Source organism: Ambystoma mexicanum, chromosome 3p (assembly GCF_040938575.1).
Source record: "Ambystoma mexicanum isolate Mex_15411 chromosome 3p, UKY_AmexF1_1, whole genome shotgun sequence".
Lineage (NCBI taxonomy): Eukaryota > Metazoa > Chordata > Amphibia > Caudata > Ambystomatidae > Ambystoma > Ambystoma mexicanum.
The window spans coordinates 807,021,187-807,047,538 of NC_090925.1; the positions used below are offsets into that span (position 1 = coordinate 807,021,187).

At 46.8% G+C, this 26,352-nt stretch overlaps 1 protein-coding gene across 1 annotated transcript in view; it reads right to left on the reverse strand.

Annotated features, from left to right (window-relative positions):
* The window catches only part of LOC138580912 (serine protease 27-like), a 622,848-nt gene that overhangs the window by 66,607 nt on the left and 529,889 nt on the right, over positions 1–26,352 (reverse strand). The gene's annotated exons all lie outside the window — the stretch shown is intronic.

Genomic DNA, 26,352 nt, shown 5'->3' on the forward strand with positions numbered 1-26,352 from the left:
TTGCGCGAGCAGGGTACGCATATTCAAGGGGGTGTGTGGGTAGATTTTCACGCGTTTTGGCTGGTGCGAGCCTGTTACGCGTATTCAAGGAGGTGCGCAAGGAGTTTTCACGCTTTTTGGCTGGCACGAGCGGGGTACACGTACTGAAGGGGTTACAGTAGGCCTTTTTCACACGATTTGGATGGCACGAGCGGGGTACGCGTATTCAAGGGGGTGTGCGAGTAGATTTTCACGTGTTTTGGCTGGCGCGAGCGGGTTACGCGTATTCAAGGGGGTGCGGGAGGAGTTTGCAAGCGATTTGGCTGGCGCGAGCGGGGTACATGTATTCGCAGGGTTACGGTAGGCCCTTTTCACACGATTTGGTTTGCGCGAGCGGGGTACATGTATTCAAGGGGCTGCGCGAGGAGTTTTCACGGGTTTTAGTTGGCGCGAGCAGGGTACACGTAATGAAGGGGTTACGGTAGGCCTTTTTCATGCGATTAGGATGGCGCGGGTAGATTTTCATGCATTTTGGCTGGCGCGAGTGGGACACACGTACTCAAGGGCGTGCGCAAGCAGATTTTCTCGCGATTTTGCTGGAGCGAGCCTGGAACTAAATTTTGTGGGGTTTTGCAGGGCCCTTTTCACGTGATTTGGCTTGCCGCGAGTGGGGTACGCAGTGTTTTTCATGCGAATACGGTGTATGGGGGATGCATGCTGGTCCAGGGCTAGCACGCCCCTTTGTGCCGTATTGGGGATTTCTATAGCTTTTTCTGGTGCAAGGGGCGTTTTTGGGGGCGTTACTGGCGCTGCTGGATTTTTGCTGCGCCACGGCTGCAAATGGCTTGGGAAATCCATGAATACACGGTGCGCCAAAATGCTGTTTTGCGCTGCACCTGGCGCATGTGTGGTGCACGCTCCTGCTCTGCGTCAGGCGCGTGCGCTACTTCTGCGCTGAATTCTATGAATTGACTCTGTAATCTTTCGTAGTGCATGTTTTCAATGCATGTTTGCTTTAGGTGCCACTATTTATAAAGTAATTTGTTTTTATTATCAAAATAATATTATGTTTGATTTACTCACTGTAATACTTTTTTAATAGTAATATTTCTTTATATTTCTTTAACAGAGCATAGGGACAATCCAACAATGCCTTCTTGTATCGTTTTGGGTTGCACTAATAACAACCATGCTAAATGTCAGAGTACAGTCCTGAATTTATTTGCAAAGTGTTTACATTTATTAAGAAAATGGCCATTGAACTGTGGATTTCCAGTGTCCGAAATTGAAAGCAGAGCCAAGGATGTTTTGGATGATGTGAGGGGCAATTGATTCCGTCCCTGCAGCATGCACTTCTCAGAAGATATATACAAACAATCACAGTACACTAAAAAAGCATTTCCCCAAACTCCTTTTGCAAATTATTCCCAGTGCAGTCCCAACTGAATTTCAGCCCACGCTGACCCAGGTGAGTAGTGGACGCTCGATTTTCAAATGCATTTTACCATTTTCTAAATGTGCCTGTATAATATGTCTAATACATGACCACTGAATATATTGAAATAGACTGTGACCAGGTAACATAAGGAATAGTTTTCAGTTCTTGGGGAATATTTCCATTGACATTTTATTACACAAGTTTCCTTCGTGACACGATGTACTGTGGTTTGTATTTGTATTTTATTGTGGTTTAGCCCAAATTGCTGTACAGTTTAAAAACAAAGTACGGTACTACAGTAATGGTAAATAAACATCAGAACATCGATACTGGTAGCAGACAATCAAGGACAATGTAGGAGATGAGATTTCAAAGAAGAGCGGAAAATAAAGTAGTAAGTGATAGAAGAAATAGCCACTGGAAGGGCATTCCAATGTAGAGGGGCAAGAAGCTGAAAGGACCGGAAGCGGGACTGGGCACATGGTGGGCGTGGAACATTCAGTCTGAAAAAAGAGGAAGAACGTAAGGGTCGAGATGGACTGTAGAACGATAGAAGTGAAGCAAGATCGTCAGGTGCAAGCTGGTAGAGTGATTTAAATACTAAGCCCCAACATCTATAACTCAGCTGCAGGAGCACCTGCACCGCCAGAGCGAACACCAGCGCTGCAGGAGCAGCGTTACCCGTGCTCCTCATCTCCTTCAGCCATGACATTCGAGCAACCAGTTGATGCTGATCTCAACTGCTTTTTGATTTCCCACTCCAGATTACCCTGCAGATCGCGCTACCAATTGCCCTTGCCTCTGCATCCACCCCAGCAGGGCCGGACCACGTGGAGCGTATACTCCGTGGTCGTAAGCGTGTCTGCCCCCGAAATGATGGCCGCTACCAGATGAGCCGCGCTCAATTGTTTTAATTGGTTGCCTAGCAACCAATTCAGGTTAGGACTCTTAACCTACCAAGGGAGACCGGAGGCGGAAGCCGGCCGCCCACGAAAAAGGGCCCTAGACTAAGTCCCTCCCTGTCTGTGACAGTGTGGGCTGATACGGCCGTAGGGCACCCCATGCTGCCCCAGCAACACCCCAACCTCTCGTTGCCATTGAGGTTCAGCCTGCACGTCCATTGCTAACAATTTGAACACCACCGACCTTGCCACCCATGAACTGGAATACAGACTTGGAGATCACTCACATGAACTTCCTTCCTTTAAACAGGAAATCACGGTAAGCATACCAACATTATATGTGCGCATACATGATCGTTTATAATCTCCAACTGAAAGCACCTTGTTCATTCCTACTATAACAAATGTTTGCTGGCAAACCACCTTGTGCTTACCTCCATGTCTTTTATGCATATCAACTGAATGTTACTAATTTTTGCACCTAGATGTTTCCATTATATTGCTTGCTTTCCCTCTCTTATGAGACATCCCGTGAACTGCACAACAAGCTGTATATAATATGGCATTGCTCTTACTGAATGTTGCATCTTGATGGGCTCCATTTGTCCATACTTACCGATTGTTGCATCTAGCGGCATACATTTATACCGCTGCACTTACTGAAAACAGCATATCTAATAGGTGTGCCCACATCATTGCCTTGTCAGACCCTATGACTCTGATCTGCTCGCACTAGCACCACTGCGCACCTTACCTGTTAAGCCATCTAAATCGGTCCTGGACATTGACCTCTAAAGTGACATCCAATATTGTCCCGCACAATCTTGTACTAACTCACCAAGTTAATATTGCACTGTTATTAGCTCTTTAGTATTGTCACTATCATGCTGCACCCGATTGTCTTGTAGTAATTCCACTCTGTTTTCTACAAATCTTTTTAGTCATATTCTCATCCCTTTGTGTTTTGTCCAACATTTTACTGTAATCTTACAGCCATGCATTTTAACCTACTATGTTCTGTCTAGCATCGCATTGCAGTGAATTTCAGATTTAATCTATGGTGTTCTGCTTGGCATCTTGCTGTAAATCCCATAGCCACGCATTCAGTCTACTGTGTTTTGCCAAGCCTACCTGTTTTGTCTGGCACTACACTGTGGTGTATTTCACATCCAAACTATGGTGATCTATTTAGCATCTTGTTGAAAATCCTATAGCGGCGCACTTAGCCCACTGTGCTTTGCCTAGTCTATCCTGTTATGTCTAAGATCTAAACGCGTATCACATACTGCCACTCTGAGTACATTATACCGTACATAGTACCCCATTGCACTTTCAACCGCACCATATCTCCTTAACCTGAACTACAATCCTGGCTCCCTGCCGCCTCCACATGGCCACTCCTCAGAGAGTAACGCTCACCATGGCCACCCTCTTACCTCTGTTTCATACCATAGCTCCTACAAAATTCCTACCAGCCTTTCAGCCTTATACACACCTTGCTGGACTGAACCCATCGCCAACCACTAGTGCAAACAACCTTATCTCACCCGACGAATGGATCTACCTCTACGCCTTCCCTCCCACACCCTTGACCCTATGTCCACTCAGCCTAAGGAATGCAAAACTTGGTTTTCGCCTCCCGTGTATCAAGATAACAAACAGACTACCTGATCCACCAGACACCGGCAGGACGATTGACTCAAAAACCATAACCCTTCCTATTGTACGCACTCAATCTAACAAAAACGTTTGCTCTCCTACACACCCTACTCACCCACCTGGAGCCTCAGATTTAGACAGACCAAATATCAAAGGAGCTCTCATTAATGCACATTCCCTGGTAGCTCACGCCCTGGACATTGCCGACCTTATCATCACTAAGCAGTTAGACTTCCTTGCTATAACAGAGACCTGGCTATACCCTCCGGCAGGGCCTACCTTAGCACTAGCTATTCAAGATAACTATACAATCATCCGAACAGACAGAGGCACCGGCAAAGGTGGTGGTGTGACCTTTATAGCCAAATCACACTTGAGCCTTAGGGAATGCTCAATTGTATCCTTCCCGTCAGCGGAACTCCTCTCAGTTAAACTCCCGCTTACAGCCACCTGCACCATTATATTCCGTCTTATCTACCGACCCCCTGGGGCCATCACCTCCTTTGAAGAAGACATTACCCACCTCCTGATCCAAAACACCAAACCGGGTTCGCAAATCATTTGGTGGGAGACCTTAACCTAGGTCTTCATGACTCAAATGACCCTAATGCCTCTAAATAGACAACGCCATTACACAGCTTGGCTTCAAACAACACATTAATGGACCTACCCATAGCAAGGGTAGAACATTGGATTGGCTAGCAGACCTAAACTGCTCCACTACTATCCTTAACAACACACCCTGTGCATGGTCCTATCACCACTGCATCATCTTCACCATACAGAAGGATGCATATATTAACACGAACACCCCTCAATCCCTGTCCAGAAATAATCATAATGTGACCTTAGACAACTTATTACCCTTGCTACGGCCTATCACTGATTCAACCTATAATCCAGATATGGACCCATCTTCACTTGTAGACCTGTACAACGGCACCATAGAACAAGCTCTCAACAAAATTGCTCCACTCAAACTTAGAAAGGCTAAACCGCAGCCCATTTAAATAAGTGGTTCACTGCCGATTTAAAAGCACTCTGCAATGCCAAAAGATCATCCAAAGCCAACTTGAGAAAGACCCCTTCAATACCAAACAAGAAAAGGATTTCCACCACCGCCACACCACGTTCAAAGCTGCCATTATCAATACCAAAAGAGAGAATTACAAGGACAGAATCCAGAACGCAAAATCTGGCACTAAAGAGCTCTTTTCCATTCTAAGAGAACATGAGTCCCCGGCCCCCTCCAGAAGTCTGCATTAAGGACAAGGCCTGGTGTGCTAATATCCAGAAAGCCTTATCAGACAAAATAGCCCTGCTATAAGCCAAAATCAAGACCAAATAGAACAGCCTAGCCCCAAGTGCATACGCACGCAAACCGCGTTCTCCTCAACCTCCACTCTGCCAGCCGTTCTACTTCTCCTGTGTCACTACGAATGAAGTGGAAAATAGCATCTTGGGGCTCAAACGTTCACGGAGCCAGGGAGATATCTGCCCAGCCACAGTCATTAAGGATGGAGCAAAAGATCTAACACCGTTCATCACTGCACTGATTAATTCATCTTTTAATAGCTGCTCAGTCCCCAACAATCTTAAAGAGGCATGGGTCATGCCTCTCCTCAAAAAACCTAACCTTGACCCTAGCGTAGCCACCAATTACAGACCCATAACAACAGTCCCTTTTCTCCTAAAAATATTAGATAGAGCAGCCTATCTTCAAATTCAAAAACATCTGGAAGATAACAACCTTGCAACAGTCTGGTTTCACACCCAGGCACGGCACAGAAATTGCCCTACTGGAAAAATCCAAATGGATGAAGCCAAAGATAGGGGTAACCTGGCTATCTTTCTACTGCTGGACCTATCAGCAGCTTTTGATCTCATTGACCATCAGATCTTGGCCAAACATCTGTCCATAGCTGCTGCTTTCTCTCCAAGGCAGCTATTGATTGCAGTGGAATGATTGGTTATGGAGGTGAAAGAAGAACAGAAAGGCTTATGGGTGACTGTGAAAGCCCCTGTTGTTCCTTGGGTGGAAAGACAAGATCCGGATTGAACTGGTTTTGAAAAACATGGTCCCTAGGTCCAATTGAATAAAAGCAGTTAAAGGGAATTAAGATTCACTACAGCTAAGAAAATGAATGTTTGTCCTGCACTGGTGTATCATAGAATTGAAGGGCTTCTTCTGAATCTCGCATTGAGAGAGTAATAGGAAATTGCTCTCCCCAAAGAGGATACCCATTTCCATGACTAAGGGTGTTGGTCGAGTAGAGTGAACTCTCCATACCACTAATAAGGTGAAGAACAAGAATTGGCATTGTTATTGGACTTAAAGACATTTATCGCTACAAGCCATTTGGCATAGATATAGAAACCAGGAATATAGAGGAATGAAGAAACCTACCGACAGCACAAGAAAAAATGTTTGCCCCTGAAGAATGTCCAGTTATTTACAACATCAAGGACTGAAACTTATATGGGTTGGGCTTTGTTAACACAGTAGGAAGCAAGATAAATTTAGTTGCTACTGTGTTGGTTTCAAGCATTTGTGAACTTGGACTGTGAGGTGGAATAATCATTTTTTATTACTGTATATTGATATGTTGTGTATATGTGTTTTTTAATGTTTTTTTATACTTGTGCTAGAATAAGCAAATGAATTCAAATTTGATTTTTTAGGAAATGTTTATAGAAGTGGTTAATTATACTAGATGCAGCCCATATTTGCTAAGCGGTTGCTTCGAATATCCTAGGGTACAGAATGTTGTGTTAGTGATTATGTATGTGTCCCTTCTTTTGTTGAATATACATATTGTATCCTCACTTTGTAGGAGGGATCATCACCATAGTGTGGGGTAACCCTGGAATGAAATAACACTTTCTCTCCTAACGCCACTAACTGGATCCAATCCTTCTTATCTAATAGAACAACCAGGGTATTCACTCCTACGGCGTCTGCTGAACCAGTACTTATCCACTATCGAGTCCCGCAGGCGTCCAGCGTGTCACCCACACTTTATAATATCTTCCCAAAACTACTATTTGATCGTCTTGATAACATGTCATAATATCATTCACAAAGCTCCCCTTGACAAAATACCTTCAGCTATCCCTCCGCAAATGCCTCCCGTCTCAAGCTCTTTGCTCCTCTACCTCTAACTCATTCAGGGTCAGTCGTTTTCCAAAGAAACGAGCTGGAGGTAGATCTCTGTCTTTGGCCGGGGCCTCCCTCTGGAACAGCCTCCATGTCACTCTAAAACTCGAGGAGAACCATTTCCGGTTCCGGAAACACCTCAAGACCTTCCTCTTTGCTTCTGCCTTCGCCCCCCCTTTCCTATGCTGATCGCTTCTCTCTTGGCACCGTGCCCCCGGCCACCCTCTGTCCTCCGGGCCCAGGTTCTTGCTCACCCTGCCACCCTCCCACGCTGCCTCCGGGCCACCACTTGCACTGTGGTCTGTACCTGTACCCAAACAGTCCCCCCCTTTTTTTCTTCCTGCACTTATCTGACCTACCCTGTCTGCTGCCTCAAACTCAGCACTTGCCACTTGCTGGCTGCACTACCATTTTTGTTGTTTTTCATTATTTATTTATTTATTTACTATTATTTATTCTATTCTCCTTTTGCTCTGCACTTTCCACTTCTCCCCCTTCCTTGCACTTTTCCCCTCACCCTCCTCCATGCACTTGCGCATTCTCATTGTCACGAGGCCTAGTAAGATCATTTTTTTTATTCTCTCCTGTTTCCCTTCCCTTGCCTTGTCGCGCTCTGAAATACTTGTGTATGAGCGCGACAGAAATAAAATATAAATTCTATTCAATTCAATGGGTGTCACTTACACGAATTACGCGGATGACACCCAGGTCCTCATTACACTCACGATTTGCTACGACAAAGACTCCAAAATACTAAATGAGATCTATCTGGAAATACAGGCCTGGATGGCGGCCAACAGCCTTTGTCTAAGCAACGACAAGACGTAACTTCTTATCGTTGGCTCCCAAGCGCGTCTGAACAGACTGGATTCACGTTATGAAACCTTCAACACTGATGGGAACATCATCAAAGTCACCAAGGAAGTAAAAACTGTTTACTTAGACTTCACCCTATCCCTCAAAAAACAAGTCAATACCACAGCCTCTACTACAGCATTTCCCAACAAACTAATCAATGCATGCAAACCCTTCTTATCTACGCTCAGCTGCCTTACACTAACAAGGGCCTTGATCTTATCCAAGCTGGACTATTTTAACACCTTATTCCTTGGTACCACTGAGCATAATCTGAATAGGTAACAAGTTCTGCAGAACAATGCCCTGAGATCTGCCCTCAATATTGCACGCTGCAATCATATCTCTGCCATCAGACGGGACACACATTGGCTTCCAGTACGAGATAGAATTTTGTTGCACACACTAGTCCTCACGCATAAATGCCTTTCAAACGCAGCCCCAAAATACCTGACTGACAAATTCTCGAGGAACGTACCATTGAGATCTACTAGATCCTCATATCTACATTGCCTAAAAATCCCTAACTATAAACTGAAAACTAGCTGCTAGCAGCCAAATGTTGGAATGCACTTCCTCCGACTATCAGAGCCGAATCTTCTTTCTGGACATTCAGATCCAAAGTGAAAGACTGGCTCTATGCACAGCAACACTAACTCATACCTCAGTTACTACTTAACTCACTCTTCTGTCCACTCTTCTATTATTTATGACCTTTTTGTAAAACCAATTTGCTTGACCATGTAGATTAGCTACTTGTCGCACCTTTGGCTTCTGTACTCTCCTCTCATTATTGTTTAGTGAGGATTGTTCCTCAGCTTCTTGTATGTAATACCATTGTTGTCATGCTGACCAATCTGTAACCTGGTCTTCATGCTTTTTGCTGCTTTCCTTGTAACTGTACATGTATTGAATTCAACTATGCTCAAGCGCACAGATACCGCACAGATACCTCAGGGTTAGGCGCTCTCTATAATTAATAAACTAAAGTTGAGAATGAAAAGGTAGCCAGCCAAGTGATGCAAGTGAGGAAGAAATGGAGTCATGATAGGAAAGAAGGCAGAGTAGAAGAACAGAGGAATTATAGATTTATTTCAAGAGAGCAAGACAAGAACACAGGAGATTGAAGAGAGTGTTAGAGAAGTGGAAGAGTCGTGAAAAGATTAAGGAAGAGATAAGAAGTTTGGTAGCCTGAAAAGTTAGAAAAGGGCAGACTTTCTGAATGTTGTATAGATGAAAACAACAGGAACGAGAGGTAAGAGAGATATGGTGAGCAAAAGAAAGATTAGAGTCAAGGTAAAGGCCAAGATTCCGCGTTGTGGGAGAGATAGTAAGACTAGCGGGTGGAAAAGATATGAAAGGAGGTGGTGGGTGAGGTGGAATAGTGTTAGCAGGGAAGAATAGCACCTCAGTCTTTCCTGCATTTAAGGTGAGGAAGTGGGAAGCCATCCAAGATTTGATAGCAGAAAGACAGGCTCTAAGGGTGTGTTGAATTTCATGAGTGTAAGATGAGAAAAACAGAAAAAGTTGTGTATCATCAGCATAAAAGTGATGAGAGAGACCAAAAGAACAGATTATAGCTGAGAGTTCAGAAGTGTAAAGAGAGAGGGGCGTGGCTTGGCGGCCATGCGAGAGTGAGCGAGTCACTGAGAGCTCCCGGGTGATCCGCTACATGATCGTTATAAATGGCTGAAAAACGGCAGGAGACCCTGAACAAATCGAAGGGACGGCACCCAGAAGATCCAGGTCACGCACGGGCGAAAACCCGAACAAAGTCGGAGGTCATAAAGACCCGAAAAGAGGCAAGGCAGAGGCGCCGGACCAACACACACAAAATGGCTGCCGCGGCCCACTGAGGATCCGCCCGCGCTCCGAAGGGTAGCAGAAGCTGAGTACGTAAGACGGCCATGTGCAGGGGCGCAGACGGCTGCCCAGCAGATACCCACACGCCACCGCGGAAGATCGAGAGAGGCGCCAAACCTGACCGCCCTCCCTAACAGGGACGAGGAATGAGGTGCGCAGCATCGTGCCGCGAGAACACGGGCGGAGGAGGAGCAGGCAACCGAGGATAGTGGCAGAGGAGAGTGGAGGGCCGAGACACAGGAAGAAGGCGGCACCCGCAGCCCGAGGCACCGATAGGGCGCTCCCCAGGACTCAGAAGTTCTACCGGAGCATGCCCACGCAGCGGCAGCCCGGTGGGGGAGACCCTGTCCCGGCCCCCAACTGCGAGAGGCAGGCGTGCGGCCACAGGCCCGGAACCGCAGCAGCGCAGCAAGCAGCAGCAACGCAACCAGAGCAACCGGTAAGGACGAGATAGCGGAGGCAGGCGATCATAACGACCCCCGGCGAGGCTGCAGCTGGGTAGAGCGGCCACAAAGAGACTTTAGCCAGTGCGCACCGGTGGGCACCCACCTTCCATGGCGGTATAAACCCTGCAGAGCGGGGCCCAGGGAGGTGCTGGGGAGCGGCAGGGCCGACGAAGGCCTGAGAAGGACAGGGCCACGACTGGTATAACCTGCAAGGAAGCGAGAGCACCGACTACGAAGTGGAGGTCGCCCAGGGGCACACCGCCCCTATCCAGGCATAGATTCACAAGGCCACAAATATCAGCATGCCCGACAAACAGAAAGGTAGCAGAGGGAGGCAAAGAAGCATGGAGACGTTCGCCCGCAAGAGCAAGGACCCACAACCTGGGATGGCAGCGGCGGCCACAGCTACATCATACGCCACGCAAGGGGAGCTCAAACAAGTGGAGGGCAGTATCCTAGAGGCAATAGAGGCGCTAAAGGCCTCAATAGAGGGCAAGCTCGACGCAGTGATCGTAGATGTGGGGCTCCTCAGGCAGGACACGAGGAACCTAGCAGAGAGAGTGGCAACGGTGGAACAACAGGTGCAGAGCAACACAGCAAACGTGACCACCTCTCAGTCACAAATGTTGGATGCGCTGGAACGGATCAGAACACTAGAACGCAGGGCGGAAGATGCGGAAGGGTGAGCCAGGCCGAGCCAGACGCAACAATGTGCGCATTGTAGGGCTGCCGGAGGGGGTGGAAGGCAGCGACCCCACAGATTACATAGAGAACTTATTGCTCCAGGAAGTAGGTGCAGGGACCCTGTCCCAGGGCTTCGTGGTGGAAAGGGCGCACAGAGCACTAACCAGGAAACCCCACCCGGGCGCGCCACCGAGACCCATGATCGCGAAGATCTTGAACTTTAAAGACAGGGAGAAAATCCTGACATTCTTGAGAGAAGGCGGGGAGATAACACGCGATGGAGCCAGGATAACCATCTACCCTGAATATACGGCACTTGTGCAAAGACAGCGAGCCCAGTTCTGGCCGACCAAAGAGCGCCTTCGGGCAGCGGGGGTGTAATTAATGTTACTCTACTCGTCCAAGCTCAAAATTCTGCACAACGGGAGGACACAGATCCTTGAGACCACGGCAGACGCCCAGGAGTGGATGGACCAGCAGGGGATCCCACAACCAAGAGAGGGGGTCGGGAGGAACTGTGAGCCACCCCGGCGAGGCAGGGAATGAGGGTGAGGACAAAACACTAAGGACACCCTGCCGAATCGAGATACAGCAGGACAATCAGCAGAATGAGAACCAAAAGCTTAAATTAATGGTTAACCCGGGGGCTCGAGGCCTCCGGCACTGGACCGCCAAGACCCACAGAGGGGACCCCAAGCAGCGATAAGTTAGCAGTGTTAGTTTTAAGGCACTACGCCACGACGAGTGCACCCATGGAGCGAGGGCAGCACCTGGAATGCGGCGGGGCACGAGCAGGGGGAGGGAGGCTGGACATTGGTTTATAGTAGTTGTAGTAGTGTGGTTAAGTTTGTTAAGAGAAGGCACGAGAGGAGGTAAACATAATGAGCAAAGAGGTCACGGACACGGCAAAGGCAACGAAAGGGCGCAAGTGAGGCTGCACTCAAACACGGGAACCCCGCGAGGAACACCAAAGAGAAGAGGTAGTGAGAAACGGACACTGGTGGCAGGGCGGTCCGCCAGGACAGGAAGACAAAAGGGAAGGTGGACCCGCAAGCTACCAGGGGAATAACGAGGAGAAGACGATGGACGGACCTCTCAGGCCAGCATGCCAGAAAGGGAAAACTAAACAGGCCGATGGGAATGAGCGGGCCGGTGGAATCTGTAGTACACAGGAACCGTGATGAACTAAGTGTTGACTTGGAATGTCAGGGGGCTAAACCCCTACGTGAAGAGACTGAGGGTCTACGCATGGCTAAACAAAACGAAAGTCCACATCGCAATGCTGCAAGAGACCCACCTGACGGCTGAAAAACAAGCCAAGATGGCCAAGAAATGGGGCGGCCAGATATACAGCTCCACATACTCTAATTATGCGAGAGGGGTAGCGATCTGGATTGCCCCGGGCATCCCAATCCAACTCATTAAACAGGAGAGAGATGCCGAAGGCAGGTTCCTGATCGTCCACGGAATGCCGGAGAACCGGGAAGTGTGCCTGGTGAATACCTACGCCCCAAATCACGATGCAACAGACTTCTTTAAATCACTCACACCCCGGCTGGCCCCGTACAGGAATGCCACGACCATCTGGGCCGGAGATCTTAATTGCACATTGGGCCCCAGACTGGACCGGTCGAACGATAAACACAAAAGGGCCGCACCACCAGCGCGGGTGTTGCAAAAGACACTGGACCAGCTCGAGCGTGATGACGTCTGCAGGAAGGTACATGGGGGCGAAAGGGGTTACACTCACTATAGCGCCCCACACGGGACATTCACCTGAATTGACTATTTATTCACGGGCAAAGAGACACTAGGCGAATTCACTGGGGCACACATTCACGCACGAACCCTATCTGGCCACGCCTCACTTGGAGCAACATGGGCACATACATACAGGAAAGCCCCCATACCTATGTGGAGACTTAGGGCGGAAGCACTCCTAGAAGGGGATTTCGAAGACCATATCCAAACCACAATAGACGACTAATTCGAGCACAACATGGGTAGTATGGACAGCACAGAAACGACTTGGGAAGCCTTTAAGGTGGTGATCAGGGGGGCGGCGATTGGGAAAACGGGAGCCCTTAGGAGAGAAACCCTGACTGAATTGGATGAGATAGAAAGGAAGATAGAGAGGGCGGAAGCACAGGCGGGGAGGGAGGGGGGAGATACGGGCGACCTCACCACTCTGAGACAACAGTGTACAGCGGCCTAGGAGAGACTAGGGCGGCTAGACTATGGGAAGTACATACAAAGGCTGCACGCAGAAGGGGATAAGCCTAGTAGACTTCTCGCCTGGCTAACCAAACAGGAGACCAAGCGAGAACCGATAAACGTAATCCGAAACAGTCAGGGGGAAATCGAAAGGTCCCAGCAGGGTATAAATACAGTGTTTTCGCAATTTTATGAGGAACTATATACCAAAGTACAGGAAGCAGAAGAGGGAGACCTTGAAGACGCATTTGCGGAAATCAAACTCCCACGACTGTCAGAAGAGCAGGCCCAGATGTTGGACGTCCCCCCTTACTGTGGAGGAACTGACGGAGGTCATCACCCAGTTACCGACAGGAAAGTCCCTGGGGCCCCACGGGTTACCAGGGGAATTCTATAAAAGATACAAAGATACCTTGGCTCCGAGATTGTTAGAGACGCTGGAGGAGGCGTACGAGAGCGGACGACTCCTGAGCAGTATGTCAGAATCTGTAATAGTCCCGATACTTAAAGCAGGGAAGCCGCCCCTCGAGTGAGGGTCCTACAGACCAATCTCTTTGATAAATCAAGATTCCAAGATATTGACATCGGCATTGGCCGACCGGGTAAAAAGGGTGATACCCACACTGGTACACACAGACCAGACGGGGTATGTGCCGGAACGAAACACGGCATGGAATCTCCAGAGACTCCATCACGTGATTGACAGGATGAACCAAGAGGAGGGAGAATATGCAGTGGCGTCATTAGATGCAATCAAAGCGTTTGATTCAGTGAACTGGGACTGGCTTCTGGGGGCACTCGCCCACTTCGGGATAGGCAGGGGGTTCCTACGTTGGATAAAGCTGCTGTACAACGACCCGAGGGCCAGAGTTAAGACGGGCAGGCATGTCTCAGGGGAGTGGAGCATAGGGCGAGGTACGAAACAGGGGTGCCCGCTGTCCCCGATGCTATATATATTGGCTCTGGAACCGTTTGCAGCCTTCCTAAGGGCAGAGTACCGGAACACCGGCATAGTGATAGATGGGGAAACGCACCAGATTTCAATATACGCAGACGACATGCTGCTTTACGTCCAGGACCCACGAACCCACCTGCCGGACCTACTAGAGGCACTGGGAGGGTTTGGCAGGTTATCGGGAATCACCATCAACAAGAGAAAGTCCTCACTGTTCCCCCTGGCAGGCCTGAGGGCGACGACATCAGACCAGCTGCCACACCTGGGCCTGACATGGACTCCAATCACCTTCAGATACCTGGGGGTGGACATATATCACGACACCACGGAAAACACACATGGCCAACACGCAGGCAGCCCTGGACAAAATAGAGAACGCCATGCAGTTCTGGAAAACACTACAGCTGGGGATGATAGGCCGGGCAGCCCTAATGAAGATGATAGTTTTACCCCGACTCCTATATTATTTCCCTAACATCCCTGGGTCCTTCTTCAGACGATTACACTCTATGACAAGGGCCTTCCTATGGGGGGTAGGGAGGAACAGGGTAGCACTAAGCACATTACAAAGGGGCTAGGAATGGGGAGGGATTAAGCTCCCGGACTTTGAGCGTTACTACTTGCCGCACAGCTCCAATTCGTAGTCCGGTGGCTTGGGGAAGACACCTCCATAGATGCAATACTGTTTCAACCATCACTCCAGCAATACCATTTGAAAGAACTCCTGTGGATAAACGAGACCCAAGCAAAAACCCTTCCCAGAATAGTCCAGCTAGGCCGAGCACTGTGGAAAAGGGCATGGAAAGTGCAGGACATGAGAGACCCCTGTTCAAGGCACATCCCCCTGGCGGGACTGGTAGACACCTGTATAGCAATCCTGGCAATGTTCAGAACACAGTGGGAAGACAAGGGAGTGGCCCAAATAGGTGATCTGTGGCAAGAAGGACACTGGGTAGACTTTCAGACCCTGGCGGAGGAGCAGGACATCCACAGTGGCCAATTCATATTGTATAATAGCATGGTCCAAGGAATAAGAAAGAGGTGGGAGACCCTACCGGAAGAGGAAGACATGGATGGGCTGCTGGACGCCTGGTATGATGCATCTGAGGGGGACACACTGTGTCCAGACTTTATGAACAACTTGTGGGTTCCATCAACTCTAGGACACTGAACAGTCGAACAAAATGGGAGTAGGAACTTCAGCGACCCCTCAAGGATGAAGAATGGAACAGGGCCCTTCAATACGCGAAGAAAGTCTCCAGAAACACAAGGTTCCAACAGCTGCAGTTCTACATAGTGCACAGGGCATATTTAACGCCTAAAAGAATGTCGAACATGGGGGATAGACAAATACAGAGTTGCCCACGCTGCCAGGAAGAACAGGCAGATATGGTGCACATGTTTTGGACATGCCCAGGAGTGACAGCCTTCTGGAATACGATACAGGAAAGAGCGCTGAAGGCAGGAATCCATATGCGAGCCTGGTCACCGGCGTCCTACATACTGGGCCTGTTCCCGAGGGGAGACAAGCAGAGGGTCCATGTAGCTAACATGACAGACTTGATGACAATACTGGCGAAACGCTGCATCGCAATGGCATGGAAAGCAGGACCCTCGATAGAAGGCTGGTGGGCAGACCTACAAAAATGGGCAGTAGCAGAAACAACGGTCTGGACCAGAGCCTCGCAAAGGGTAGAAAATAACAGTGGGGCCAGGATACTAGCATGGAATATCTTGGTACAAGACTTATTTGGGAGCGACGAGGGAAACAGCACAACTGATTCGAGCGAGCCGGGAGGAGAGGAGAACTGTCCTGTCCGCAACCGCGTGCAGCACGCAGATTGGAACGAGGACACCCTGACGGAGGAGGAGGGTGCCTAGCCGTGACCTGAGCGGACAACGCACATTGTGAACTCAAACCCGAAAGTGCCAGAGCAAATGTTGTGAGTTGTTGTTTATTTGTTTTGTGTTTGTTTGTTGTTAAATGAAAATAAAGAAAAATTGTTTTAAAAAAGAAAGTGTAAAGAGAGAAGAGAAAATAACCCAAGACTGATCCTTGGGGAACACTGTGCTCAAGGGGAAGGGGTGAAGAGGTCAGACGGCCCAAGAGACAGTTTGTACATTTTGAACTTTAGATTATTTTGTATATCCCCACTTTAGAGATACTCAAATAGTTCAGTGCAATGGGAGCCTTTCCAAACACACACTCACATTGCGTCCTTTAAAAATAGGTCTTTTTTTTTTTATTACCATGTCTGTCTTTTTGTAGACCGCACTAATGGAATTACAGATGGTTACCATGGAGGAAACCACACACACACTCAACATCCTAAGGGTGTGCCAAGCAACTTGAACACAACCTTTTTTGTAGTCTAAATTATAGTACTAATGTCCATTTTCAATGGTATGAATATATGCATTGATCAAAGGACTGTGATGCTACATCAACCACTATTCCAGAATCAACAGCAACCTCACTCACCTTTCAAGTACTTTTTTTAGAATATTCTTTCAGATGTGACTATACAAAATATGTATTTGTTCGAGTTCAACTTAAAACGTATTAATTATTGTTATGTATATGTAAGGATGAGGCAGTTATTTGGAAAATAAATCAGCCTTTATTCAGGTGTACAAAGAGAAAGAAAAAAAATAACTTCAATTCAGTCTTCTGCTCCTTCCCTGGTATGGATGCACCTGTTGCCTTCCTAGGTTAATCTTCATACGCCCAGAGCATCTCCGGTGTGGCTCTCTCTCTCTCAGTTCGGATGTTCTGAAAGAAACCAGATGAAACATACCAAGTCCTTTGTTAGTTTCTTCCTTAAATAGGGGACAGAGGGCTTTTGACCAATCAGAATGGGCTTGGTGGTTAAGTCTATAAATATCCCCATAAGCCCTGCCCCCTTCCTCCCTGTACGAAGGTTGCCAAGATGTCTCATCCCCCGTTCCGGTTACTTTCCCCTTCCATGAGTTGCTGCCGACTTGACTATCGGGGGAGTTTAGTGTTTGTATGCATGAGCGGGGAGCGGGTATTATCAAGTCTGTGTCGCTTTTGTCTTGTTCAGCGTCCGTTACGTTGTGAGTTCCGTTTGTGTCTTCCCCTTCTCCTCGCGGCCGGCATTTGATTCCGCCCTGGCAAGGGTCCCATTTAGATGCCGTCCCACCTCCACATCCACCTGTTCACAGTATAATATTAGCTTTTGATACAAACTATCATGTAGGTGTCTTTGTCAATATCGATTATCTTTTACATGTAATTTGCGTTTTGATATGACATCTTTATTATTACAATTACTGTTATATAGGCAGAGCCTGGAACTTCAACAACGCGCTATTCTTCCACTGTAACCCATCTGCAGGATGAGGTATGAGAAGTGATCATTTATTGATTTACACTAATAGTTATTGATTAACAATATCTTTTTTACGTTTGAGATAACTTATTTTTTTGATAATTTGCAATACTGTCAGCAAATTGCAAAGCATTCAATCAACAACCTTGATGTATTTATCTCAGAAACACATGCAACAATGAAAGTAAACCTTCAGACCAATGTACTTTGTCACTGAATAACATAGGTCCTTTCACTATATAAATGGTGTATGTTTTTGCTTATAAATTTGAGCTGCTTACCCAAAAATTGAATTGTGCAAACAAAATAACACTACAACGCATTAAAGGGGCCACATTTAAACAATATGTTTTGCAGGATGATCTCACACCAACTCCCTGCGATATCTCTGAAGGTTATCCAGTACAGTTATCAAATATGTCTTTTTGAAATGTTACATGTACACAGGGTCTGACTTTATGTCAATACTAATTTAAACATTTTAACAGACGATTAACCGTATCTTTTTACATAGTTTCACTTATATTGTAAGGTCGGCAATCATTACATCAACTTTCTCAAGATGTACTTTGTGAGATCAAAGATGTTAACATTAAATTGTTTAACAATTTAATCAATGTTCTTTGCATTTGTTATGTACAAGGAATGTACTACTGAAACGTTGAAATTGAAGAGACACATGGACAAGAGGTATACATAAGATATTGTAAAATATCAGTTATCATCCATTTTAACTGTGATATAATATTTAATATGTTGTAATGGTTTCCATAGTGACATTTTGTTATATATGTATATATGATTCTTTAAGTACAAGAGCACATTTCAAGGTTTATACAATTTCAAAATGCTGTTTTTCAGCTTGGTGTGGTGGTCGGCAAATCCAATTTGACTGTTTCAAGGAAAATTCTGAAGAAAGGGGTACATAAAAAAGGTTTTTTTAGAAAAATATGTTGTTTAACAGTTATTTCATTGATATTTTATTTTCATGTTGTAATTCATATATTCTGTATGTGTGCTTGCCAAACAGTTGTCACTTGGGAGCAGCTACATTTTGAGGCTCAGCATGTTCCTCACAAGGTTCAATGTCATGATGCAGATATCCAGTGGCCAGAATTTGAATTGAATGTCAGCAGTGACCCATGGAAAGTAACCTTGGATCATTGTTACAGCACACAGCATCACTCAGAAGAAACAGACAACACAGAAGATGTTTCAGAGTTGCAGAACCACTCACACAATCCAGACCCTTTAAAAGAAATGATATCTAAGAAACAGACAATGTTCCCTGTTTCCCCAATACATGTGGATACATCGGAAACATTGCACACAAAAATAACCAAAGCATCTTCGCTACTGATTGACGATTGTGCTCCTGATGTGGACTTCACTCTTCCTAGTGTTGAGGACTTATTCACCAAAAACAAGGGGGTTCTGGGAGTTTCTCTACTACCGGCCTATATCCCGGGTTAGAGTCTCAACCAGAGTCTTTAGCTCGCCATCCTTTCACAGAAGAGAAATTTCCACTACATATCAGTCTTTGTCCTGCCCAAGGGCAGTCCAGCACCGAAATGCCTGGCAATTTTCTTCTTCCCAGGACCCCCCTTATTAATTTGGGTCTCACCCTAAGTTACTAGGGGAATCCAGACGTGGACCCCTTGCTCCCTATTGTTAGAGAGGCACAGCTCCTCCCTACTGATGAGGTCCAACCAGACCGAAACACGTGTCTGGGGATGCTGTTGGTACTCTTGTTCAGAGGAGCATTGCCTAGCATTTTGTTGCTGGACTGCCTCAGGGCAGGACAAAGACTGATATGTTTGGGATATTTCTTTTCTGTGAAAGATAAGGAGCTAAATACTCTGGTTAAGGCTCTCGTAACCAAGACTAATGTCTTGCAGAGGGACTCCCAGGACCCCCCTTGTTAATTTGCATATTTAAGTAACTTTGGGTCTCACCCTAAGTTACTAGGGGAATCCAGACATGGACCCCTTGCTCACTATGGTTAGAGAGGCACAGCTCCTCCCTACTGATGAGGTCCAACCAGACCGAAACATGTGTCTGGGGATGCTGTTGGTACTCTTGTTCAGAGGAGAATTGCCTAGCATTTCGGTGCTGGACTGCCCCAGGGCAGGACAAAGACTGATATGTTTGGGATATTTCTTCTCTGCGAAAGATAGTGAGCTAAAGACTCTGGGTAAGTCTCTCGTAACCAGGACTAATTTCTGGCAGAGGGACTCCCAGGACCCCCTTGTTAATTTGTGAGGAGTTATTCACCACCATGGAATCACAAACCAGTATACTTCTGGACGATTGGCTATTAAAGAAACCAAAATACATTGTATTTGACTGCTGCCTGATCAACATTATGAAAATGATTAAATGTGATCATAAATTGCATAGGAGGATTTGTGAAGAGCCATTGGTAAAGTTTACTTGTGCCGTCAAAGGCACCAACCTGAAGATCTAGGGTAGATGTGTACACCACCATAACTAATTTTCATGGTTTGCTCAACCTATACTTGGAAAAGTGCCTGCTGAAAATGTACTTTGTCATTTGCTTTGTTTTTTAGCGGATCAACGTACAGTACAATGCGAGAAAGCCTCTGTGGGTGCTGGATTATTTCCCTGGGCGAAGGCTAGATCAGGAAGGATTGTAGGTTCTTCTTCCCTCTTTGCCTCAGTGGTAGATGGTTCATCAGCTTCCCCAAAGCCTAAGGTATCTCTCTCAGTTTCTTCTGGTACACTCTCTATAAAACGGGTAAACAGAGCACTTTCAAGAATTCCCAGTGCAATTGTGTCCCCACAATGTACTTCAAATGGAGTTCCGCCATGGTTCTGTAAGAGAAACTTTATGTCTCCCTGGAAGTCGGGATCTATGACGCCAGTTAGGATATCCAGACCAAACTTCCAGGCCAAGTCAGATTTTGGGACCAATTTTATATAACACCCTGCAGGGGGTATTAGGACTTAGTCTGTGGGAATCATTCCTCTTTGCCCTGGAGGGATAGGTGTTACTCACCAGACGGGGGAGCACACAAGACAGCGAGCCAAGACTGCTAAGAAGGCGAGTTGTTGATTGAAGAGCTCGGTTTGGAGCCTCCAACCGAGCCTCCTCTCTATGAGGGAAATAAGATCTTTTCAATGATATGACACCTTGCTGTGTATTTTTACCAGACAAGGCGGCTGATCACTTAAAAGAGCGGGGAGAACGCACCGCCACGGACCCAGCTGAAAGAATAAAGACAGCAGGTAAGTAACAAAAACACCAATATGAACCACCCCTAAAACCCAGAACTTAGAGGAATACCTGAATCAAACTTTCTTCAATTCCCACAGAATAGACTGGAGGCCACCCTATAATTACAAAAAGGAGACTAGGTTTTGAATTAAGTAGGAGATATGAGTAGGATACACAAGCACAACGGGATTCCTTATGTCTTACCACTGGTGAGCGCAGGGACGTCCAAAGAGGCTAACAGAAACAACGAAGCAGTAAAACAAAAAATGGGAAGGCTAGTACAGGGTACTATACCCGGGCGGCACGAGGAGCGCACTAGGTATGGGAGGGTGCACTTTCCATAAAGCGTCCCCATGTGCACTTGTAGCAATGAAGATAATCCAAAAGTAATGTGCAGCAGTCTGTTCTGCAGTGATCAGATGGAATGGCCAAGACAGTTCAAACCCAGGAAGTCAGTAGCAAATAAATGGCATTAAAGTAGTCTTACCAGATGAAAAACTGGAGTCATTCAGGTCCAGGCTGCGAATAGTACGCAGAGATAACAAGGCAGCAGGCGGAATACTGTCCTTTTGGCAGGTGTGTGGTCCGATTTCCAAGGCGGATTGCAGTTTAAGGGAAATCCGTGAATAGACAGTCCTTTATGCAGGCTAGATGGTCGGGTACACAGGCGGGCGGCAACGGAGACAAAACAGATTCAAAGCAGTCCTTGGGCAGGCAACGTGGTCGGGTTTCAAAGGCAGACGGTAAACTTGTCAAAACGGAATCCAAATCAGTCCTTTTTTCGAGCCAAGTGAATTGGTACACGAGCTTGTAAACAGGTAAGAGGGAGGAGCAAGAAGGAAGTCCGAATAGGCGAAAACATGGTCTGGTACATAGGAATGGCAGTAGAATCAGGAACAAGGAGTGACTTTAAAAAGATGCCAAATGTAACGGTAATCAGAAGCAGCGATCAGCAAGCTGCTGCAGATTATATTCCCAAGAGGGGCGTGCCCGACTGAAGGCGAGGCGCCATGCTCTGATTCCGGACTACATTGAGAGGGCAGGTTTTCTGGGTAATATAGTCCGCTTTGTTCACAATAGGCACTGCTGCAGCTATCTTCCAGGGCAGCTGCCACCGGGAATAGAATCGAGCCGTAAGGCGCCGGACACCCTTAGGGAGAGCTATAACCCTCCTTATAGACCTATTTGATGTATCTGGTGGATTCCGCATGCCCTTATTGATTGGTAGAGCATGAGAGGCATGTGGCGGGGATCGAGGTGGACGCCTAGGTGTGACAATAGGAGCTTCTCTGCAGCTACAGATATCAAAGCCTATGGATTATTTTGTGGGGATAGAAGAATATGAGGCTCTATGACTAAACTTCTGGTATTTTAGAGTCCCTCAATTTGTCTCAAATGAGTCTTTTCGCACCCCTAACACCACATGTAAGGAAGGCATGGTATCAAACGGTAAGACCCGCACAAGTGATCACAGTTCTGAGGTGTTTATTGAACTTCAATTGGGTTTGAAAAACACCTATCTAACTGTAAATCTAAAGATGGGAGCAAGCTATGACCATCAAATAATAATAATGCAGTCCTACCCGAGTATGTCAGAATAAAAGAGCCTATACTAATAAAGATATTGCCAATCCTTACTTCTAAATACAGAATAGTGTGGGATAAGAATGTAGGCATGTTAGGCAAGATTGTATTCAGTACCCTTTGGGTGCACTACAACAACCCAGACCTCCTAGCAATAGGAACTCAACCTTGGGTATAAGTCTGTACTACACAGGTTGGTAGCGTGTTGAGCAGCCAGGCTTATCTCAAGAGGGGTCAATGTGAGTTGTAGGGGAGTTACACAGAGATTCACAGTGACAAGTATTCAAATAAACTCTTAAACACAAGGTTTCTTGAATAAACAATTATTCATTTATTTATCGGTCAGTTAGAATAAGCCTTCTTCAGAACAGTAACACTCAAATAAACTTCAAAAACACACACTCTTAAGATTTCTAAATCAGTAAGTACCCATTTGGGATGGTCCACAGACACTACTTACACCCTCAGGTGACTTCAATAGTTAGGGTGCTGGGAACATTAATATATCACTGTTGCATTTAGAATCAGTTTTAGGAATATGTCAAAGGAAAAAGATGATTACAACAAAACAAGAGATCACACAAATATTCTGAAGCAGGTAAGTATTTTTGGTAACGCCCAATGCAAAGTTACTTAATCCCTTCCTGGAAGGAAGACACAACACCGAACAAGAGGAGAGAAGAGTCATTCAGGGAGCTAGGCCAGCCAATGTTAAGTTAGCAAAATTCAAGGTGAACTGAAGCACTTCTTGCAGGTAAGTAAAAGTCTTGCACAATGTTTTAAAAGTCTTTGTAGAATAAGAAGAAATTCAAAGTAGGGCCGCAAGCTGATTAGGTTTGTGAGGTAAAGAAGCTGTTGGCAACTCTACAGTGGCAACCAAGAAAAGTCTCCAACGAGGACAAGGAAGGTGGCATAACAAGTGGTAAGTTCTCTCAGACTTTACAGTATCTTTAGGTTGAAGAAAAGTGCAGCAGATGACTTCTGTTCCCGTGCAGCTCTGCAGATCCTGGTGTTCCTGGGCCTCAGTCGTGGGGACAAGAGGGAGAACTTCTGGGGACTCCTGCACTACAATGGGACGGTCACCGCTCGCAACTGGCAATCTTCAAACAAGTGGCACTTTGGTGTTTCAGCTCCTCGCGTCTACTGCAAATAGCAACACTGCGGTTCCTGGCTGTTGAGATGGGTTTTCCTTGTATTTGGGGTCCCGCACTCTGTTGAGGGGCCTCCAGCTTGGTCAGTCCTGCTTCCTGGGAGTCCGGAGGATCTTCCTGGAGCTCTTGACCAGCTTAAAAGCAACGCACACAATCTGGTGTTCCTCTCCCTGGTTATTCGGTTCCAGCAGCGACTGCAGTGGAATTTCAACCAGCTCAGAGAGAATGTCCAGGTGGCTTACTTTGGAGTTGATTTGTCCCACCAACTCAAAGGGAGAAGTTGTCCTTGCAGGGGCTTCTCTGTCGATACCAATTTGAAGTTGCAGCACAGCAGCAGGGCTTCCCCGGACAAACCAACAGTCCAGTAATTGCAACAGGTGTCCTCTTCAAATTCTTCTTCGGATTCCTTCGTCCAGTGGTCGACTCTTGCTTCCAAGCCAAAAAGCCTTGCTTTTTATGCAGGTTTCTCCCATTCATTCCAGCCTAGCTGTCAGTCACCCAGCAGGGTGGCTGTCCTTGCCGGACAGCCAGCCGGCCAATCAACTAAGAGTGATTTCTGTCTCCTATGTGATTAAGCACAGGGAGTTTCGGGCACCTCCCTCGATTCCTGCCCCCGCCAGACACCCTGGAGCCAGAGGCGGGCTTCACCCGTGAATCCAGCCAAAGGCAAAATGAACAAAGGGACCAAACCTGGTTTGGCGCGCAGAGTAAGGGCCTCATTACACGGATGGCGGTAAGGATTTACCGGTACCGGTAAAATACCGGTACCGGTAAATCCTTACCGCCTTACTACAAGGTCCCTTTGCGGCTTGGGGGATTTAACGCCTGCTTTTTGCAGGCGTTAAAAACCAACCCGCAAAGGGACCCAGGGAGCTAATTACGGTACCGCAATTTGCGGTACCGTAATTAGCGCCTTCCCCATTCCCATTGAGCCTTATGGGGCAAAAATGGGAATGGGGAAGGGCTAATGGTGGAAGGGGGAATTACCGCCCCGCCAACCTTGGAATGGCGCGGTAATTCCCCTTTCCGCCAAGGCGGTGCCAGTATTTTACCAGCATGAACCATGGCGCTAATAGCGCCATGGTTCTCCGCCATCCGTGTAATGAGGCCCTAAATCTCAAGAAGGACCTTTCCACAAAGAAATGGCAAAAATAGAAGATCAGGGCCATTTTGATAAAAATGGCACCCATGGGTGTGTTACTGTAGCTGCGAATGCAGCCCAGGGTAAATGCACACCACGCCAGTTAAAAGTAAACCACTGCCACCAGCCATAAAATCATTACATGGGAGGCTAGACAAAGGGGATACTAAGTAACCCCTCCAGCACCCTATTGTAAGATAGTGTGTGCTGGGTCTAGAAAGTTAAGCAAAGTCAATTTCACTTCACTGCTCTTGGAAACAGTAGTTTATCCAACAGAAGGTGTTTAAACCTTTGGGAAATCTGAAAGCCTTCCCTGTGCCACTGCACTGAAGGTGCTGTGTGACACAATGTAAATGATGACGCCTATGGAGTTTGTCAGACTCCACAACCAAAAGAAACAGAGGGTTTAAAATCACATTAAAATATATGAGAGAGTACGAAAAAGGGTCTCACTCTCTCCAGGTAAAAAATTCAAGTCCTCAAAATCCAGCAAAGTTGGTGGGGGTCTCTAAGATAGAGAGGAATTAGCAAATTTCTGAGAATTCTCCCTAACAAGGCAAAAGAAAAGTGTTCAAGAAAACATATGTCAGGATAGTTGAGCAGTTGGTTCCCGCTTCCCCACGTTTTCAGCACGGAGCAAGGCGGCACGTGCAGGCTTTGCACACACTCTGGCTTCTTGGCCATGAAGGTGACAGTTCAACAGATAGGCGTCAGGGCCTTCCGCCAACGTCTCTCTCACAATGACAGTCTCTTATTGCAGAGGGCCTGATGTAGCAAACAAAACCCAAAAGTTTCTTTCCTCTGTCAGGATTCTGAATTTCTTAAGTTCAAGACTGGTCTCCCTCCTTTGGGCTCGGACCACGGGTCTCCCTCATCCGGGCTCAAATGTTCACAATTCACAATTTGGTCCCCCCTCTGCCGGGCTTGCACCGCGGACCCCCCCTCAGTTGGGCTCAGATCCTATCTCGATATTCGAATCGAAGACTTTCGAAAGTGCGATGGGTTTTGCTAAAACCGTTGCAGGACCACTTTGATTCCATTTACACAATAATACTTCACATCAATCTTCTACTTTCGCTTCTCTTGTCAGAATAGCATACAGAGACCTTCGAATGAGCATATTCATGGTGCCGGACCACTCTGTTAATGGTATCCTTTCCTTCGTTCTTAAGTTAAAAATTCACCAGCAATTTAGCTTCACTTGCGTCTTTCATCACACGTGTTTAATAATGTTCGTTTATTTTACAATGTTGCTGCTTGCAACATTGATTTCAACACAGACCGATCTGGTCTCAGTTTCCGCAAATCACTGGCTGTGTTGTTCTCTGTCGTTTCTTTGTTCTTGGTGCCAAAGATGATACCAAGGCATCTGCAGCGGTAGGGCCCTCGATATATCCGACACACAATGCAGGACGATTCAGACTGGTTTCCTGGTTTTACGCTTTCTGCCAGATGTTTCTTGAAAGTAATGGCTTCCTGACGAAAAGGTCAAGGGGTGGCCCTTCTCATGAACCTCTCGTGCCTTGCTGTCTTTCTCCTCTCGTTCAGCTCCCAACTCGAAACTGCTGTACCTTTGTATGTTCTGCCTTGCACAGAGTGTGTTCTCATGCTCCGCCATTTATCATTGTGGGGAAGTGTAATGGAAGTCAGGTGTGAGTGATTGTCGATAATTGCCTGGCCATAGTTTTGGGACATGTCAGGTACACGGCTCAGGTGCAAGTCTGTTTTCTACC